At 36.0% G+C, this 19,310-nt stretch overlaps 1 long non-coding RNA gene across 1 annotated transcript in view; it reads right to left on the reverse strand.

The window, feature by feature from the left end:
* The window catches only part of LOC135328963 (uncharacterized), an 83,011-nt gene extending 68,149 nt beyond the window's left edge, over window positions 1–14,862 (reverse strand). Inside the window, exon 1 of the long non-coding RNA XR_010390094.1 lies at window positions 14,809–14,862. This is a non-coding gene — a long non-coding RNA (uncharacterized LOC135328963). The remainder of the gene's footprint in view (window positions 1–14,808) is intronic.
* Window positions 14,863–19,310: the final 4,448 nt, after the last annotated feature.

Here is a 19,310-nt window from a genome sequence, read left to right on the forward strand (position 1 = left end):
CAAAAATAAGTTCCATTTGATATATAATGTTTATATTAATCCTTTTAAACATTTGCTGCCTTTCACCCCACAGGTGATCCCTGCAAAATGTGCAGAATGATTTATTAAGGTTTGACCCAGCAAAGTGCAGAGAAGGCTCATATCCCACTGGCTTCAGGAGCTTAAGGGCTAATAAAGGGCTTCTCCATCCACCTTCCAGGATCAAGTTCTAAAGATCCTGCAGTCCTTCTGGACTATACTTTCGTTCAGTTTTTTTGTACGTTAACTTTCTTTGTCATGCCTTCACTTTGCACTGAGGTCAGATAAAAGCTGTATCTAAAACTCTTTTCTTGAGCAAAATTTTCAATTAAGTCAATAAGAGTTTGTGCAAGAAGGGAGTGCGGGTGTGAATAAAAGGTCTGTCACAGCTAGCTGTTACATAGTGAAGATTACTTCAGAATTTCACACCACAAAAATTTCACAATGTAGGCCTGAAAAAATTATAGCTACCACAGTTAGTAGGACACAAATAAAATATAGCAAAAAAAGCATTTCCACTGTAATGGATAGTTCTTAGGCCTAAAAATAACATTCAGCAATCCTGTGTTTCTTTCTTGAGAATTTCGCTCTCCTGTAACACACGTAAATCAATGGAAAATATTGGAAAATGTAAATCAATAGTAGTTATTTTACTGTTAAAAAGAAAATCTATTGTTCTATTTTTTCTTGTATGCTGTTTGCCCTCAAACTCTAGAATTTTCTCTTTTCTCTTTGATATTTTAAAACCAGGTTTTAGATGGTCTGTTAAAGTAACAGTGGTCATGAAAATCTGCAGTGCATTTGAAAGGATCGCATAATCTGAAGGATTTATGCACATATGTAGAACTGATTGACTAAGTAAAATAATAATTCTTTTTTCCAAATACATACTGCTTTTAGAACACAATGTAAGAGCAGTGAATATTATAACAGGTAGTCTAATTTGAACACCAGTAAAAAGGCAGCACAGCATTGTTAAATTCAGGAAAAAATGTATTGTTCTTTCAGTTGTGTCTTTGCTAACAATTCGGAAGCATCCATTGTATTACTACTGCAATGTTATTGAGCTAGTTTTATTAAGGCAAATTTATAGCAATGTTAGAAATTAATACCACTCTTATTTCCTCCACTGCCTGGCTTTATTGAATGCCATGGGGCATATTAATCAGTAAAGCCAAGTAGTGCATGAAATAAAAGTATAAATTAACCTGTAACATGAATGTAAAAAGGGGCTTAATAAAATAGAAATAAATAACACTTTAATGATAATCAACCCCGCCTGGCTTAACCACGCACATAGTGTGATAATGCTAAACACAAAAAACTATTTAAATAAAGTTTAAATCATGATCTAAACAACATAATATCTGAAGTAATACTTAATTCACTGTATTGTTCAAACACACACAAGTTTGTACAAAAAGCATCTTTCTGGCCTGACACTTGTTCATTCAAAATTCCTGTTAACTTCGGAATCGGGCCTAAAACATGGATAACTGTAAACGTAAGAACAACTTCCAAGCGATTCTGCATTCTAGAGTCTATGGATTTATGCATAACCAAAGAAGAGTTTTTTTCACAGTATATTTCACACACACCCAAAAGATGTCTCGAAATATAAACTAAACCCAGAAGAGTCTCTTCAAAGCTATTTCACCCCACAGGTGATCTGCACGCAATGCATATAGTGATTTATTAAGGGCTTGACCTTGTAAGTGTGTGAAGTCATTTTAACTTGTCCTTAAATTTATGTCGTTGTTTTAAAAAAATAAATAAATAAATAGTGTATTCTGTGATATAATGGTGGAGGTTTTTTTGAAGGAAATCTTTTCCCTCCAGGGTCCAAAAGACTCAATCCATAAGAATTACTCCCAGTAAACAAAGTACAATATATATGCAAGTCTTTGCAAAATCAAAGCTAATTTTGTAATCGTAAACCAACAGACAGCTCAGCTTTTTTCTACAGTTACTGCAATTGCAGAGTACGAACACCTATGTTGTCATATACAATAACTACATACATGAAAATAAACGTATCTGCAAAAACGGAAAAAAAATTGGCCCAAATCCATAATTATCCTAAAATAGCAAAGTGTATGCTCCCTCTGCTGGCTCTGCTGCAGAAGTCAACTATGAAACACGCCTACTGTAATTGCTCTGCTACTAATGACACTGACATATAAACATGTAACAACTTTGCTAGAAACACAGGGTAACACGAAGAAAAGTAAGAAATGATACTGAAGTGAAGGTTTTACAAATACAAAATATTTTAGAAATGCAGTGGAATTCATTGCATCACAGTTCTGATATTATTATGGAAACATACTAATATCAGATACAGTCAGCATTTAAAAGACACTGTGAGCTATGCTGGAGACACTGTGCTGGGGCAGAACTGTACTGTGACAACCAGTACTAAATTACATATGTCACATTTGCAAATTGCATAAAACAGGGTTGCAGACTGGTTACATTCAAAAGTGTATCCAGGGTCTAATAGAACCAGTTAAGGATCTTATTCTGGAGAAAATGTAATGGCACTGAACAGGAGGCAAGCTTAACATTTAGCCCAAGTGAGGTCCCAGCACTCTTTGATGATGTTCGCTAGGAGTTCTGTCAGCTAATGAGCTGAACCATCTGTAACAGTTTTCTAACAGATGCGGCCAACTCCCATACTGGGCCACTACATCTTCTAATGCAGAGATCTGTGGCGGTCTCTAGTGACAGCGTTCCCAGTGAAGGACGGAAAACTCAGCCATCAGGTGCTCCAGCCTGGTCATTCTTCTTTGTAAACAATAAAGCTTTTCTTTCTTTCATTCTTTTTTTTTTTTTTTTTCCCAGACGGCCTTCTGAATAGAAAATTCCCTTCAACTGCAAAACTACTGTGATTTTTTTCCCCCTTCATGAGCCATGGTATTAAATACAGCCACAATACAACTCCACTAGATGGAAAGGAGTTACACCAGGAAATAATTTGGCCAAGTGTTTCTTCTTTGTTTTTAATCAAGGTTTATGTTTAAAATCTGCATTCTTCTAAGTACTTTGAATTTAATCGATTATATAGATTTTTAAATTACTAAATTTCAGAAAGTTTTAGAAGATGCATAAGGCTATCCAGTTTAAAATATTCCAAGTATATGTTATCTCAGTGCTATTATAACAGGATATGGCCTACAGTAGTAAAGAAAGCAGACTGTGAAATTCATGTCTTACCCAGTAAATATGCAAAAAACAAACTTAAAATCATCTCTTAAAATGCTTTGTCAAAGAATCTTTGTGTATGTGTCTTCTGCATCGAGCATGCGTTTTGAACAATGAGTATATTTAGAGCATAATGCCATCATAGCTAAAAGACTACCGATCCAAGTGGATACTTTAACAGTATAAATATTGGTCACCATGTTTAGATCATTGAACTTCACATTATTTTCACTGGAGGTCAAATTCCTTGGCAATTTAGACTCAGTGCTGACAGCATTATACACAGTAATTAGTCTTGAAGATTTCAGTCTAATCACTGAAGATGAATAAGAGACTTTTTTTTTAATAAGGCAGTAGAATTCCCCTAAAACAAAAGAAATCACAGCATACATATGGTGTTCTAGTTACATACCAATACAACATTTATGGACAGTTATTTAATTTAAAGCACCAAAACCAGAAACTGAATCAACAGAATGCCACTTGTTGGTCTCAAATCCACCAAAGTGTCAAAGCTTCCACCTAACTTTCTGTGACTATCGCAACTGGGTAACACACGCTACATTCTTCGAAATATTAAACCTTATTGATTCAACAATTATGTAAATTTCAAGAGATAGTGCCAACTTAAAGAATATCCCAAATATAGGGCTTATATTTAAGTAAGACATTAGGGAAGCACACGAAAGATGTATTATAAAAGCTAAGGTTAAAAGAAATCAACCTATAGTTAAGATTCATGCTTGCATTTTAATATGTTAAGAGATATAGGATGTTTTTATTTAAATATTTCCTCTAGTGTTGAATTAAAACAACTATGCTTTATACATAAAAAAAGCAGAGAATGAACATCTGTCACAAATACATTGTCTATGGAAAGTGGACCAAAAGGAAGTGCACAGTGGAAATGTGACCAGTACAGTTCAAGTAGTCACATACAAAGAAACAAACATGAACACTGGCTCCCTGAAATTTTTTCATGCCTATTAGAATACAATGTTTTAATAACAGAAAGTTATTTGTTCCATATGTTAATATTTCAAGCATCTTTTTGAATAAATTGCCTGTGTGTTTGTATCAGTTGATTAAATCTTCTACAAATATCATTTTCTTTATTCCCTGGGATTAGAAACATCCCTGTGTTTTTACACCAGTGTAGTCATATGCATTAGACTGGAAGTAAGACTGTGACAGCTCTGCTTACTGCTTGCAGCTGTCACTAACACTAGATCTATCTTCACAAATATTATTACAAGTGTGTTCATCTGAGGTGTCCTTATTCACCACAGCTGACCTTCATGGCTATGCCTGACATTTAAAAAGAAAAGTTCTGCTTTACAACCTTCAGTGTGCTTTCAGTTATAAATTATTTGTAGAGTATTAGTAATAATAATTGATTTTAGCAGTAAGTAATAGAGTTATAAACAGCTCCCACTATTTAATGAAAGAAATGCTTCAGCTTCTAGTTTTATTTATTAGTATTCAAGAGCCTTCCACAACCTTACTGAGATCAGTTATTGCTTAATTAAACTAGAAAAGATGGCCTGTCAATGACTCTTTGTTCAAAAAACATTTTAAAAAAATTATTTTTTCCATTTCTCTACAAACCTTCTTATGGTTTGCTTGTTTTTCTTTTCTGAGCTGATTTGAATGCAGAAAATAATAATGGATTGTCTTAATTTTCCTTACATGTTAATAAAAAACAGGATTTTCATTGTAATGTGGTGCATCAACTGCAAATAAGTATAACCAATGGAGAATTTTACCCTGTATTTGACTGCTCTAGATCTCTCCTTCTCAGTGTTCACAAGTGAATCAATTGCAGAGACAGTCCGAGCATCTTTCAGATGCTTATGACTAAGTCCTGCTGCATTTTTTAAGAAATGTAGTGTTTCTAGCAAAGCAGAATAGCGCCTGTAGGTCCGTAACATGTAAGAACTGATGTCTGCAAATAAGAAACTAAAGACTTAAAGACTTCACTGGCAAATGGTCTGATGAATGATGCAATCTTTCCATCAGTAATGGTAGGAAGGTTTCAAATAAACAATACCCAACTAAAATCTGACTGGAAATTGACAGTAGCTGCTGATTTTACCTTTTTTTTTTAGTCGCAAAGTAGTGATAACTGACAATAAAACTTAATGTCACATTATCATTATGCAAATAAAAATATACTGTACACTTAAATAAATGTCAAGCTTGAAATGCTGTCTATCATCTCTCACCACTAGCTGGCACCATAGCTTTAAAAATGTAGTGATATGTCCCATTTATATTTTACTAATTAACAAGCCAGCTACATAATTTTCAACAGAAAACAATTATTCAAAGCAAACGAGAAATATTTTGGGCTGTAAACTGAAATGAGTCTGAAAGCAATATTCTCAGTGATGGCTGGTAAGATACACCCTGTAAAGGGAAATGGATAATAGTTAATGGACTCAGGGCTTGTTTTTATTAAATGAAAATAAACAGTTCTGTGCACAGATGGGAGAGTCTGGTATTTTTGCTACTGAATGGGAGATTGTAGAGGTCAACATGTTGGATTATGAGGGGGACGAACCCCAATAAACTGCCCCTCTTATTGGGCTTTTCTATCCCAATTAAAATCAGAGGCCACTTCACGTTCATTCCCAAGGAAACTGCTTTATTGCACCAGCTAATAAATTTCCCGCAGCCTGTCTCCTTCATTGGCTTCCCTTTTCTAATAACAGCCTGCTGCTTTCATTGTCTGGTGGCCGGGCATGGATGCCCTGAGAGGCTAGGATTAGGTTTTCATTCTCTGACCACAGTGGTCCTGACACTGCAACAAACTTCATTGCTACGTTCTACTGCGATTCGTTCAGACTCAGCACTGAGGTCTGATCTGACACATACATACTGGCACATGTACCCACACGTCCAGGCATTTACAAAGCTCAAAGAACGGGAATTAGCAGGCTAGTCATCTACTGCCCAACCTTAAAAGGGACCAAATGAAAAGTCAGGCAACTGTTGCCAACTGTCTATGGATTATATATTTATTCACAGGTTAGGGTATAAAAACATTGATGTTCACATAATACCGTACACACAATTTGTTAATGTACAAATACATCATATTTGTGGCTGATCTGTCAGCTGTGGTATGAATAGACACTGAAATACTTCTATCGTGCAAGACAATACTCCCTAAAAATAAATTAAGCTTTCTCCTGTCAGAGGGCAGGTTCTCTGCAGCTGTCCAACCAAAGTCACTCTGAAACCTGGAACATACAGACAAGACTGTGTCTATCTGTAACAGCAGTCACTTCAAGGGAATTCTGCCTTTCTGGCCCTGGTACCCTTAAACAGTACAGCTTATAAACGTAAAACTACACGTATTCATTTTTACAGTCTTCCATAGGACCAGAGGGAAGATCATGTATACCTTGAAGAGCAATGGTACAAATTCTGCAGTTGAGACATTACAGTCTCTAGCCAATCGCTTTCTACCCATCACTGTTCAACAGATATTCTCTTTCTCCACAGAAAAAAATCACAGAATAACATATACTAGAGGCTATGTAGAGAGAGGTCACCTCCTGTGTAATTTCATAGGGACATTTCCGTGCAAATGGGGAAACAGTGAACCTAATCTACGTGTTCACTGTTCTATAGACAGGCTAGATTCTGCCAGTTACATGTTGCAGTAAAGGTGCCAGGCTAGCTAGACAGCAGAGCAAAAAGCAGCTCCCACACATCAGCACTGAGGAGATTATGCATACAGACTGTACCTATGCTTCCAGGATGATCATCAATATTATGAAAGGGCTGCTGTCTAAAATGACACAACCATTTCTTACTAATGGATTGATTTGGAAGACTAAGTATGGCAGGACTGGGGTTAACAAACAAAATCATAATAGATATTCAAAGTGGCATGGCACAAATTCTTACCATCCAAGAGAAAAAAAAATGACTGGAAAGTAATGAAAGGAACCTACTACTAGATCAAATTTTTTTGGTGTCTTAAACGTCTTGAGTAGCTTCATATTTGCTGGGGAATTTTACCCTTCACCAATATAGGTATTTTGTGCTTTGTAAATAATTCTCTCCTGCAATGGCCAGCCTGAATACAAACACTTCTTTCCTATCTTAGAACAGAAAAGGATGAAGAGGGCATACTAGTTTCTTCTCTATTTGAAAAAATACTATGTAAGTAACACAGATTGGGATCAAATCTGTCCTTTCATAAGAGGAAAGATTACATAGCAACATTTCTGTACTGTATCTGGAATTCTCAGATTCCTGCCACTTGCAAGTTACACTTGTAGAGTTCATTCTGTAGCCAAAGGTTTTGAATCTTTGTTTTGTCTAACAAAAACTGTCAACATACAACAAATTAGCTGCCCTTAGTGCTTTAACAAAGTTGTGGGAGTTGACACCTCTTTGCCATACGGTCAACAGGATAAACACATTGCCAACATCAACTCATCATAATATAAAAGAACACCACCCTTATTTTGCCCTGTCCCAAAGTTATTCCGAGGTCATTTCGATAGTCTTGCAAATAGTCAACAGGGCGGTCCCTTGTAACTGAGTCAATTCCACAGATTTCAGGACAGATGGCAATGTAAGATGAAGGATCATAAATTGGAGAAAACCCGGTCTTAGTGAATGCAGCAGAGAAGCTTGTAATGGCCGCAGTATAACAAAGAAGTGTTAGAGTTAATCCACTGCTATCTGTCTTTATTTTGCTAACGCACTCAAGTGGACACCACAGCATTGAGACTACATTAATCAAAATTTGGAATGACCTGCTTTTCATTGCAAACTGTGGTTATCTTTCTTTACTGATTGGCCTTGACCTGTCAGCTGCCTTTGGTACTGCTGACCCTGGGGGTTCTTTTGAAGAGCCTGGAGTACTATGAAGGGTTGTCTGACTCGGTTCTTGCTTGGTTTAATTCATATTCTACTCAACATACCCATTTTATTTCCAGTAGAAATTGCTCATTTAATTGCATTGTAAGTTTTATGGGCTATGCCCCAGGCTGCGTTCTTTATGCCAAGCTTCTCAGTATTTATATGTAGAATGGTGGAAAAGAAAAAAAAAAGAAAAAAGTCATTCACTCACAAAGCTAGACCAGGCTTCAAAATACCAGTAATTTTTACTGCTTTATTTTGTACACAAAGCTGGTTTGGGAATAAAACAAATGTATGTGTCACCAGCTCAGACTTATTTGACAAATGTACTGTTTTCAACTTCATACTTTCAAGATAGGTTTGTCCTCCTTTTAGGAATTTAGCAACCCTTTCTTCAATGCTAATATATATAAAGTCTGGTAAGAGACCTATATTACAGCTCCACATCTAATCAGCCCCCAAGTTTGTTGGATGAGATCTTTACTACAAACCAAACAGTTCATACCCAAGATACTAATATTCTTTCAGATAATCATTTTGTAGTGGGATCAGAATGTTTAATTTCTTCCTTTTGCTTTGCCAATGGGTCTCAGATTTGATATTCCCAATTCTGATTCTTCCCAAAGAAATAAAGAAATGGTGTAATATAGCATAATTCTAGCATACTTGTGGTGTTTGCCAAAAATTTGGCAATTCAATAAATTTGACATGCAAATTCAAGTATGAAAAAATGCTTTCAATATTATCCCACCCATAAACTCATAGACTTGTGCTATTTTCTTTATTACAAATTAGTAAAAGGAAAATTGTAGTCTTACAACTAGCATTTAAGTTTGCCAGTGCTGTTTATCACCATTAGATCACTGTCAAAACAATAGTATAGGGATTAGGAATGTAATATTGAAAGAAACACACAAGGTAAACTTTGATTTTTATTCATGTTTTGAATGAATAGATTATTTCAACAAATAGGAGTGAGCTTATGGCTCAAGATATTTCACTTCGCAACAGAACTGATACATTAAATCAGTATCACCATGATTATGGAACAGAAAAATTCAGATTAGATCCATCATTCAGGAACAATCTGGATCCTGGTCATCCAACCAGCTTTGTGCAGCTGGATTCCTGTACCAGCTGCAGTGGAATGCTGTGCAAGAATTAGAATCTGCATACAAGGGAAGGGCCCCCGATTCAGACCTCAGAGCAAAACACTAACTTGCTCTTACAAGTAAAATGTATTTATTATAAGCATTATTTTTTATTTGAACATTTAATTGAATTCACTTTGTACTAGGTTAGCTACCTTATTTTAAAATGAAAAGTAGACAATGGAGAAAAATACAAGGGATAAATACTAAAAGAAAATTATGATTAACCTATTAAGAAAATTTTTGAAAACAGATTTTTTAAAGCAGGATAAAGAGGACAGTAACACAAATATGAGATATGATCAATAAATGCAAATAAACGGAAGCTACAAAAAGAACAAGACTGCAGTTCATTCACAAGTAAAAACAAAGTAATAGACAGTATCTACTGAGAGATCAGAAAGCAAGCCTAGAAACCAAACACCTCCAGATTTTAGAAGAACTTGCCTCTAAACCTAATTTTTGTGAGCTAGGATGTATCTCTAGTAAGCTTTGGTATGAAAGTTCTGGACTCTTAAGAAAAGATCAACAAACTAGAAATGGACTCAGAGGTTCTATTCTGATGTCATGTGCTCTAATCTGATACTAATTCCTGTTGAACTACTATCAATTACCTAATCTGTAAATGCGATCAGAGAAAAGTCCAGGGTCTGACATTCACCAACCATTTATATGAAAAGAAAACAAAGGGGTTGTTTCCTTCCCTAACCTCCCTCCACTAGATTCATCAAGCCCCTTCTTTTTGGTATCATTTTTCTCTGCTCCGTGTAATTCTTAACAAAAGCAGAAGAATTTCAAAAAGAAGGTAAAGTATTCTTTTTGATTAGCTAAGAGCTAATGATTTTTTTTCGTTGCTGTCCCTCACCTTGACTTTCTCTTCTGAACAAAGTCTATCTGTTGAGCTGTAATTGCCAGGGCAGTATTGCCAAAGCAATAAAACAAGCTGTGTTAATGCTTTAACATTCAGCTTAACTGTGACACTAACATACACGTTACAAAAAAAGAACATACACACACTTTTTCTCAAGTTAAGTAACATTGCTTTCTGCTTTTGATGAATGTCACAAATTACTGATAACAATATGTGGCACAGAGCAGAAATGAGCCAACAGCTGCAGAGGTTTAAGTCATTTGTACCCTGCCTGTTGTTCATACCTCCCCTGCTGGAAGTTACCATTTTCAGAAAACAGTAAGCAGAGGGGAATGTGGCCCTACACTTCAGCCACTTCAGTTCACATGTTCAACACGTTAAATTGTTGGAGGGAGGAAAACATCCTCAATCACCATAGCTAAAGTCACAACTAATCTGCCAAAAAAAAAAGAAAGAAAAGAAAAATCTGTATTCAAATTCAGTACTGTGAAAGCAGCATTTTGCCAAATTTTATTAGAAACAGGTAGAATTTTTTTCCAGGAAGTAACAGTGAGCAAATATGTTTTGATTTTTTTCAAAATACTCAAAATTCTCTGTCTATTTATGGTCCACTTCCTCTCAGAATGGTTAAAGCACAGCTGATCCTCACAGCGAAGACAGAACCCTAGTCTACTCCGCTTCCCAAATCATGCTACTTAGACTGTGACTTTATAGGACCAAATCTTAATTTAGAAAAAGTAACAAGGTGGCAGTCCTAGAGTGTCCTATGGGAATGCAAATGCATTGGTCAAATACAGTCCTCAGCAGAAGCAGGAACATTCACAGAGCTCTAGGGACAGCAGCAGTGAGCAGTATCGTCTCAGAAAGGCCTGAGGCAGCTTTGGCAAGGTCTGAGGAGACCTTCTGCACTGGTGGTATTCATACAGCAGTTAATAACGTGGGTTCTGGCATACTAATGTTATCTATGTAAAGCAGACGACAAAGCAACATGGTACCCGCTGTGAGGAACTAACAGTTTGTGGGATAATTATGAAGCTAAGAATAATACCTAGCAGCATATAGTAAGGACATGATCATTCCAATTTAAATATTTATTTAGTATTTATATATATATTTATATTATATTATTTATATATATTATTTATATTTTATATATTTATAAATATACATATGTATAAATATATATATATATATTTATAAAGTATTTAATAACCAAAATATTCTCTTCTCCTCATTACTCTTCAAGGAGAAGTAATTCAGCAACAGCTGTTTTGGTCCAATAACTTGCTTCTGTGAGAGCAAAGACGACTGCTACTGCATACATAAAGAGGTCATGCTAGCACAGACTGAGGTTTATACCCTAGTCCTAGTGGGACACCACTAAAGTACAACCCTAATAATGGGGTGAAACATGTATAGACTTTTTCAGCTTACACACTGTCCAATTCCCTCAATATCCTAAGACCAACAGGCATGTAAATCACTTTGAAACATACATGCTTATGTTTTAGCATATATGTTTTAGCATAAATGCGATCTGAGGTACATACACACAAAAAAGATTTAGGCTCCGTAGATGAATCGTTGGCAGATTTTAGAGTCAATATTGACAGACTTAGCCCAAAGGTCAAAACTGGCAAATCTGCCTCATCTCATCGAAGTGAACAAAAGAGGAAAAAGAAGAGCTTTAGGCTGGTGTTTCAGCAGTGCTGTAGTCATGTATAATTTAATACTCCATGACTGGCTAATAACACTCTTCTCTATGTTCCTATCACAAGTCTTGCAATAATGGTCAAGATTTGTGGTTTCCAGCAGTCAGTTTGGAATACTGCCTCACTGCTTCAGGCCTGACAGAGCAGTCCTAGTTTCCCATTGAGATGTGCTATCTCATTGCATCAGTCTGCCATCTTAAACTCTTGGGAAGGCATTAAGCTAAAAAATAAACAGAGACAGGCGAGACAGGAGGCTGCATCTGGGCACAGGACTTACAGCGCAGAAGATAAAGTAACTCCAATTCAGATAGTCCCATAGCCAACTTCATGATGAGGAGGGAAAAAAAGCAACAGGTGGACTGGAGGGTTAGCATATGTCCATTTGGGAAGGACACAGAAAGTAGTTAATTTTTTCTTAAACAGTAACTTTAAGATATATTTCCATAAATAACCAGTTGTGTGTTTCTATAATTACACGTTACAAGCATATTTCTTGAATTTTAAATTAAATATTGTATAATGATAGATAAAAAAATACAAGAAAATATTTTTCTCATTGTAAATTCTGTGCTGTCACTACAGCTAATATTTGAAATGGTATAGCCCTCTTGGTTGACTAAACTTAAAAAGAAACTCCTTAGTCACAGTCAAGCTGATACTCCTTCCAGTTGACACCCCCCCCCCCCGAAGTGAAGCAAACAGATCCATTTACTTGCATGCTTTGAACAACAAGACTCTGAAATAGCACCCAGAAAAAATATGAAAATGAGTAATATCCGCAAATTTCTTAGGCCTTGCACTGTAGGCCTCATCCTCAGCCAGCATAAATTAATGTGTAAGGAATGTACATCACGTAAGAATCTGATTCCATGCCTCTAAATCCTTTATCCAGATTTTTTTTTTATGGTGGGGACATTATTAGAGAATTATTAAATTGTTCAAACACCACAAAATTAAACTATGCTTTACCTGTATCTCATATAAGATAGTGTAACCAAGTCTTCTGACATCTGGTTAATGTAGATTGATACCCATCTACAATAGGGTTATGGTTGCAAACATTAAAAATGTACTACTAGTCTTTATATTACATTTGAACAGGAGTGGTCAGGTTTCAGGGAAGGTCAAATGACACTCCACAAAAGAATATTTGTCTGTCATTTCACAAAAAAAAAAAAAAGCAAAATAGCAAACATTTAAAATCCACATTGTTCTCATTTACAGGAGTTCACTTGTTTGAAAGTTACAGTCTTAAATATTAATTCATTATTATGTATTAGATAGCTGACCTTATGTTAGCTTTCTCTTGCATAATCTGCTTAGATTACCATCCTCTTCTTAACACATGGAAAATGATTAATTACCTGGCCAATGAAATCAGGAGAACTCAAACTGCGTGTGTCCTGAAGGCAGCAAATGTCGTCAGGATATATATTGCCGTAAATATTTCTACTATTCAGCATTTTCCAACTGTGCTTATTGCACATGATCTACAGTATTTGGTAAACAAGTGCGTGTAACCATTTCTGTGGCGAACATTCTAGAATTACAGGGCATTTTTTTAAACTCATAACACAATTTTCTTTTCCATGGAATACATGCATTCATACATCTGAGGTCTCTGAATGTAAAAATGACTACTAGCTGCAGTTTCCTCACCTGAGGCTATATTCTCTCAATATATTTCAATATATTTCTCTTAATTAAGTGACATAATCTGCCGCAACAAGTAGGTAGGCTCTTGACATTCTCTAGAGCTTTATTCTACTTGCCCAGTATCTCCATTGGGCTCTTGGTATTGGTCAGTACAATAATTTTAAATGTAGTAAGAGAGAATGACAAGATACTTAGCAGAAACAATTACAGTGTTCATGATACTCCTTTAAATTATGACAACTCATATTTTAGGGGATAATATTTTGTATTTAGCAGTACTTACTTCTAACTAAATACAAAAATTCTACATTAGAGAAAAAAGAATGATATATAGCTTGTATATGTAAATCATTATGAAGATTTTAGGGTTTTTTTTAAATAGATATGCATTAAATTGCAAACATTAGCACTTGTGGTATTATGTCCTGGAATTTAGATTTATTTTGGCAGCTTATGAAAGACAACCTTATTCACATGTTTCATGCTTTCTATACACAGAGAGCAGTACACATATCTTGCAATACAGTAATCTAAAAATCTCAGATTAAAAAAATGCTTCTCAGCAACAACAGACCAGAAGATGATTATGTAAAAAATCAATTCAATGTCTTTCGAAATATCAGACTTCCCGGAGAAGCGTAATACTTAAAAATGGGCTACAACTTGCAAGCAGAAGAAAACATAGCATGCCATCAAAAAGCATAATCCTAGACATACAAGTATTAAGCATAACTGCAGGAGTAAATACAGGGAAGGAATCATTTGTGTAGTTATGTTTTTTAATAAACCCTGCTTATGACAGTTGTTGGCAAAGAAGCTTTTAGGGTAGCTACTGTGCATACCAGCCAAACAGTTAAAATTATGCTTGATATAACTTTAGTCACAGTCTAAAGAACGTGTGCAAAATCAGTTTAGAAAAAAAGTGAGAGGATTTCATGTTTAGCAGTCAGAAAAGGCATTTTGAGCCACACAAACCCAGTGCCAGATGTAAGACTAACTATTGGTTGAGTACTGACCATGTGTTTGAGCTGTGCAGATCCCAAAACCCCTCCCAGAGCTAGATCTGCATTGCAGTCAAGGAAAGAACAAGATTTATTTCCTCTGCTCTATTCTCTTGCACAGATAGTTTGGCAAGCAGGAAATCCACCTGCAGTTCCTGCCCTAAACTGTACCAATAATATTTATTCTTTACGTAGTAGTACAATTACTGCTTACTAGTGTTTTCCAAATCTTAGTAACAAGGAATGAATATTAAGATCAAGTACAACCTTATACTGCTTTTAAAAGTTTCGATTTGAAGAGCAGATATTACCTGCTATGTCCTCCATTCTTCTTTCCTGTACATTTTAAGTTTTTTTCTTCCTGTGTAGACAAAATGAACCCTGATTAAATATAATTCCAGATTTTTTTACCTTTTTCCATGTTGCAATGATTTTATTAAATAGATTTTAGCACAGTTGACTCCTCATGCATTGGCACCTCAAACACAAAATATTAATTTTCATTTTACCTGGACTTTTCAGCTATAGGTGGCCATCTCAACAGGACTAAAGTTGTTAAAAAATCATACGGTTTCTAACCCTGACAATAAATATGCCCCTATTTGATCTAGATTTAAAGTAAATACACATGCTTGCTAACAAAAATAGTCTAGCATAAAGAAAGTATGCTGCTCTTAACAAAGCCCTAAATTTACCCTAGAGTCTAGGGTAAATCAAGCAGTACAGCATATGTTAGGCTTACATTATCTTATGTAAAGTAAGCTCCTAAAATATGATGGTTGACACTTTAACATAACAGCTTTACACTTTGTCTAGAGTACAACTTTGTTAGTAACAGTAGAATTCCCCCTATCCTAAGATCCAGGCAATAAATGTGAGTTTCTTGGGCACAAAGTTACACAGCCAACTATGCTATAATGGCAACTCAGCAGGCTTTCTTTTCTTCATTGCTAGAGGTCTTATTGTTTGGGTAGTCCTAATAAGGCCTGGCAAACCATTCCCAATGAGTGGCTTTTAATTTCTGTCAGCAGGGTTCAAGCAAATAATATTTTAAGAAGAAAATTCAGAGAAAACACAGTGAAAGCAGGTTATGGAATAAAATAGAGTCAATGTTGAGATTTGATTAGCATTCAAAGAAAAGCAAAGCAACTGGAAAGAATTCTTTAGGAAATGGTATTCATTTTACAGTAATCCAAAATGCAGGATTATTTTCAATCTAGCAAGTATAGGCTTACACATCTGATGCACACACAGATTATTCTACAGAATAAGCATTTTATATGGGGATACAACTGTAAAAAGAATTCACCCCCTGTCCCTGAATGAAAACAAAATATACAAAGGGAAAGCAGTTTAAAAGTGTTTTTAATTGAGCTAGTTGCTAATTGTTTGATCTCTCTCATTTCCTGGGTCACAGCTCAGTGATGGAGCTCTTGAGGAATGTAAGTCATGCCAAACTAATCTCAAGTCAGACAGATGGAGTCTAATGAACTTAGTTGCAAGAGTTTGGTGTTATTTCTCCAACTGTTTGCTAGAAATTGCTCCAGTACTAGGGTGATAGACAAGGACATGTGCCTTTGCTTCAGAGATACTAGCTGACAGACTGGTATATTAATTCACACTCACCCTTATCAGCTATGAAAGTTAATATGGGAGACTCTAAATTGAAGCAGCTGATGTGCCTATATGCATTCTGTAACTTCTGTAGAAAAAAGTAGAAAGTGGAAACACCATCTCAAAACCACTGCAACTAAGTCCTGTAGAGACTGCCAGAGTTCTGAGACATCAGACACTTGGACTGGCATCATCTGAAGTGGAAAGGGCCTTTAGGATTTGTTGTTTCTGAGTATGTATATGCACATGTGTATGTACATCTATATAAAAAGAGAGAGACAGAAACTATCATTTCCAATTTCTGAAATAAAGTAAATACTGTAACATAATCACACTACTCATTCTGATATCAATAACCAGACTGTTGGTTCTAGGTATTTTTAAATTAATGAGGTGAAAGGGATTCTTGCAGCCTGCATTGCATACAACTACAATTGCCAAAATGTTATCAGACTTTACACTAATATATTATCTTGTCTTTGTTTAGTGAAGCTTGGCCATTTAAGTCAAATGCAAAGATGAAAACAATGGCTTCTATATAAAGAAGATAGCAGAATCTACAGATGCTTGCACAATAGTCAAGTGTCTGCAGTAGCACTTATGCATATTTAAATAGACCATACATCTATAATACAGAAAAAAAAAAGAATTGCATGTTAGACAATCTTTTGTCCTGCAGCTCACTTTAGTTTTTTACTATACAGCACTCAGGCCTCCTTACCAAGATTACAGTGCGTGTGCTTTTCAAAGTATGAAATTTCAATATATTTAAACCAACTACACTTGTAAAACTATCATCACAGTACTACCATTTAATCAATAATAAGTCCTTTTGTTTCTGCAATCTAAGAGGCTTATGAAAAATACATTTGTTTCAGTGAACTGGTTCATTAACGTTAATTCTCTGAAGACCAGAATTAAAGACCAGTTTGGTGGTCACATCCTAATCCCCATGTAACACTAAAAAAGAAAGGCTGGATAACTTCACCAATAATAGTACTTTTGTACCCAACGATTCATTTCACAAACTAATACCATGCAAGAGTTAAACCAAAAAGAAAAAAGGGCAATGAACACAAATTTCAGCCAGAGAAATATACAAAAGTTAAAAGTCTTTCCTACTTTTATTGAACCTGGTACAAATTACCTTTGCTTTGGCTTACAAAGAAGAGAGTGTATGTTTACAAACACCGCTAGGAAAAAAAAATAGCATGCTAGCCATCTGCATAGCTCACCTACTGCTGCATTTGCAGCATAATATGAAACTACATCAGCCAAATTAGATACAAGTGTGTTAAACACTGTATTTTCTTTTAAGGAAATGTGAGGTCCAAAATGGAAAGCATCAGTCTACCAGATACCAACAAATTTGAAAACATTTACTAGCAGAAGACTGCTTGCTTGAAATCAAAATTATATTTTTTCATCTAGGACCTGACTTGTGGATAACTTTCATGAGCAACTGTAAATCTTTGTAAAATAGGACTCTCCCTCTTTTACTGGTTTGTCTTTTATATCAGTGTAGAGAGCACAGTATTATAAAATGATTACATTCATGCATTGCTTATGTGTAAGCAGTGGCTTACCTGAAGTGCAGGATAACGGAACTATAGAATTCAAACTTCATCTGCCTATGGCTATGCCACCAAGAGAGACGACAAGACAATCAGTCTCCATGAGTGACACTTAACTGTGAATTTAAAATGAAAATCAAAGTAATGAAGGCCCCATATTCTTCAAATTCTATGAGGCACTTCTCATACAACCTAACAAAAGTGTTTGCAACTGACAAGTATTTTAATACATATTTAGCCAGCACTGTTGTCTGTTCCACAGTATTCTCATCCTGTTGGTGACAGAGTCATGAGTAGAGGCAACACAAAAGACACATACATGAAGACTTATATTTGAAATAGAAGTTAAAGCTGGGAAGTTGACTTTGGCGGAGAAAAAAGGAAGACCAGAAATTGTTGGTTTTCACCTCAATGCAAAGAATATCTAGATGCTACCTAGATTTCCAGTGAGTTCCACTTCCTAGGAAGTCACCTGTATTCTCACAGAGAACAATCAAAATACAGTAATGATCTACATAAACACTTCTACTCCCAACTTCAGTACACAACGGCTGTGAGAACATTTCTAAACCTGTATGAAATTTACATATGTATCAGGAAAATTCGCTTCAGCTAGAGAAATCGAACAGGTTTTGACACTTTTGCACAAACTGAAGTGAACTAAAGATGCTAACCTGAAACTCAGAGATTATCTCAATTTTTTGTAGGAACTGCAGATTACTGATACAAGCAAAGAAGGGAAATGTGCGGCTCATACAAAGCTTCTTCCTGCTGATTGATAATCCTTTTAGTTGAACATTTCATATGGGGCGTACCCATCCAAAAACCTTTCAGTGAAACAATATCCACTGGCCATAAAGGTATTTCAAAAAGGGATAAATGCCAACTCCCCCTGCCAAAGTTAGATCATCCTACTGAAATGGCTACTGGTACAGTGAGGATAGAGGTAACCAAGGCTATGGAGCAAAGATGACTTTTACAGGTAGGTTTCTATAATGATTTTTTTTCTGGTGTCATTTTCCAGCAAGGAAAAGTTAGTTATGCATGTGCTTAACTATTCAACCTCTTTTACTCTATATAAATTTCTTGTACATTACCCTTTTTTCAAGTCTCTATGCTAATTTTTGATCACAAACGCCAGTAAATCAAGATACAAGTGATGCTTCTGCTTAATAAGCTATAGAGGTTTGTCAAACTCACTGCCTTTACTTGCTTTGATATCCAAACCGAAATATCTTCACTTCCCTCACTTTCAAAGGGTAAGTGCTTAACAATCCCTAGAAAGAGATCTTTTCATTGCCTCCTTGCAGGAGCTCTAGGGTTAAACCAACGCATGGAGGCAAATAACTTCATTTTGAAGGTCCTGGGCCCCATGCAGGCATATCGTGGTTCTCCTGCAGAACTCTGAGAGTTATCACATCCCCCCCCCCTTTTTTATTCCTCTCCATAAAGTATTTTAACCCGTCCAATTAACAGTTTTCTTCAAGGTCAACGTCTCGGTGGCTCCCCTTCCACAACGGCGCTCACGGCCGCAGGCAACCGAGGCGCCGCACTGCCCGTGATCGGGCCGCTCGGCAGGCTGGGCTCCCGGTCGCGTGATGAAGGCAGCGGGGGCGGGCGGCCGC

This window comes from Dromaius novaehollandiae, chromosome 7, assembly GCF_036370855.1.
Source record: "Dromaius novaehollandiae isolate bDroNov1 chromosome 7, bDroNov1.hap1, whole genome shotgun sequence".
In the NCBI taxonomy this organism is placed as follows: Eukaryota; Metazoa; Chordata; class Aves; order Casuariiformes; family Dromaiidae; genus Dromaius; species Dromaius novaehollandiae.